Below are 3,042 nucleotides of genomic sequence, written 5' to 3' on the forward strand. Positions count from 1 at the left end.
GGAGGGCCGGCGGCCTCCCTCCTTCCCGCCCTCCCTGAGGCGTCCGCCTTGTCAGGGCCCGCGGGGCGGCTGTGGGGCCTAGGGCTGGGCGGGCGGTCCCAGAGAGCAGGCCCGGCGCAAAGGACGTTTCTAGTGAGGCTGCGGTTTCCTAAAAAACAAAACAGACGGGTAAAAAGAGTAACTCCCCCCGTCACACGGGCAGGCTGGGCTTTTCCCCTGCGGTACTTTGCTCCTCAGCAACTGTGTGAGAGGGACGCAGCAACACAGACCGAGGGAGGTGGGGGTCCAAATCGGATTTAAACCCAGAAACTGATGGCTTTCACCAGAAACTCAGAAAACATTCAGAAAATGTGTTTGCCAGGCAAGGTGGGACAGAAACCCATGCTTTGTTGCATTTAGCACACGTTTCCTTAGGTGAAATTCTACAAAAAATATTTAGAGGAAGGAGGTTTTTCACGTTGACCTTTCCTAGTACAAGCAGTACTAGCTAAACGCTTCAATAAGCATCTTTTTTTTTCCTACATGCATTCTTTAGAGATGAGTGAAGTTTCCACATGGAAGCATTTAGAGAGACAAAACAAAATAATAAAAAGGCCTAGCATTTTCCCGTTAAATTTCTTTTGCCAAGACACCCATCAGAATAACATCGCTGACTGAATCGCGTTATACAACTTGGGCAGGGAATAAACTCTTCTTTGCAGCTGGGGTTTTTGTGAAGAGGGTCTCAGAACCTCCTTTCCAGCGCTTGCTTCCCTCGTGCGTACACTTTGTAACAGGCAATTTCATTTAGAACTAAACTAAATTTGATGGATGTGTTCATGCCTTTTTAAGCCTATGTCCTGTTCAACCACCAACTCCTTTCAGTGCAGGGGCTGTTTTTTTCTCCTCCATACAGCTTCAACGTACCATTGTGGCCCATCATCGAAATATAACAGCTGTGAGGGCACTAAAGAAAATACATGCCTTTTTTTTCCCCTCATCAAAATTTTAACTGGCACCACAGAGGCCAAGGCTGCACCCACAGGAGAAAGCTAAACTTAAAGTAGTCCAAAGCAGGTGAACACATGTATTTCAATTTAAGCATGGCTTATTGTGGTTTAGCATAAATTATAAGTTTATTCCCAGCTGATCTTAAGCCTCACAGATAAAGACGTTTCTGATTAATAGGAAAAGCTAGACATCAACCCAGGTTTTGATGCAGAGTGTAGTCTGACGTTCACTCTGCAGGCAGGTTGAAAGATTAAGAAGTGCCCACAGAGCAGCTCATGTGCAAAGAGGCCAGGGATCGTCATGCTCTCAGCATGCTGGTAGAGGTCCTCTTGGGAGTGAGCTTAGCTGACTCATGCCAGCCCAAAGGGGCCACATTAGCTTTAACAGGACGGTTTTGTTAACCAGGGTAATTTTGACTGAAAGGGGGTTAGGAGTCATTCAGAGAAGCTGCTGGTCCCATCTGATGAGGACACAGTGACCTCTACAAAGAGTTACTTCTTCCAGCCAGATTTTGAAAATTCACATATTTCTGCAACTAAAGTACAGTTATTTTGTCATGTAGAAAAGCCATTTGAGTACCATGTTTAGGCTGGAAGGGATGTATGAGGAAGCTTGTGCTGCTGCAACCAGTCTTGTATTTATTCTGGACCCAACTGTGCTCGCTTTGAAGTCAGTTGCAGTGTTCCATAGATTTAACTAAGGTCCAGGTTTGCCTCACTTCTAGCCACTGAGGCTGGGTAAATGGGGGGATTCATAGAAGACCCACACCTTTGACGCTGCATTCACAAGCAGAAGACTGGGCTAGCTATGGCAGCATATGGAATATTTTTTCTGACAAGGAAACCATTGTATGGAAACCTCAGCAGCTGGCATTTTCCAACAGTCAGGGGATGAGGTGTTTGCTTAACATATTTCATTTCTGAAAATTTTCCACAGGAATGATAACCTCTGAGCCCATGCTCTTTGGGAGCTTTGGCTGGAGCAAATCCCTCTTCCTGCAAAAGCTGTTATGGGCAGCAAATGTTCTTGCCAGCACAAGAAAAAGACATCATAGTGCAGTAGCTTCGGCAGCATGTTTTATCAGTAAAAATTAATCAAGTGGCCTAACACCACCATTAGGGAAAATTTCCTGTATAAACAGATGTTAATAATTAAGTGACAGATCAGAACTTTTTAATAGATTGGAAACACCTTGTAAATGGTTAGAGTGAGTTTGTTTCATTTTCAGTGGAATAAGGGGGACTGTTGGGAGAGACATGTGAAGCTGATGGATTAAAGCCTGAGACAAATGAAGTCTCTCACTAGAGAGACTGCTTTTGATTCAAGCTGTGAATTTGCATGAGTATCTGTAAGAATATTTATCATTTTGTTAGAGAATGAGAAGGGTAGAAGCAGATGAGAGCAAGGCCCTTAATTTTTTTCAGAGTAGAGCTATGAACCTTGTCAACCTGACAAAAATCATTAAACCCACTGAATTTCACAACACTCCTGGGCAAAAATCTAAGACAGTGAGACTCACAAGAACAAGTACGTGAAGAAATAATAATGGTTTCATGTGGATCATATATATTAGACACATGCATGAAGAAATTACGTGGCACAGATATAACAGTTTCTAAAATACCAAACAGGATGCCGACGTGCAATAGTGTTAGTCATGCTTTTGATAGGTCCCTTGTAAAAAAAGTGGCTCATGATTTAAAAAAAACCAAACAAACCAAAGAAACCACACAAAAACAAAACAAAAGAAACAAAACCAGCAAAAAAAAAACACAAAAAACCCCCAGAGATCGCCAGTTTTGGTATATTACTGTGTTCCTTTTTCTGCAGATATGTACAGTTATGTAGTCACAAGTCACAGAAGTGAACATTCGAGGCATTAAATACTAACAAGTCATTCTCTTGTATTTTACGCAAGCATGAAACTCTAGCTCCAGCAATGTATTCATGTAGTTCCTTGACCTGCTATTTCTTCACCTTAATTCTATTTAATGCCTCGTAGGTGGTTGGTTCAAACAGGTGACAAAGCGTAATCTGAAAAGTGCCAATTTT

The sequence above is a fragment of the Phalacrocorax aristotelis genome, chromosome 14 (genome assembly GCF_949628215.1).
Source record: "Phalacrocorax aristotelis chromosome 14, bGulAri2.1, whole genome shotgun sequence".
NCBI classification, from domain to species: domain Eukaryota; kingdom Metazoa; phylum Chordata; class Aves; order Suliformes; family Phalacrocoracidae; genus Phalacrocorax; species Phalacrocorax aristotelis.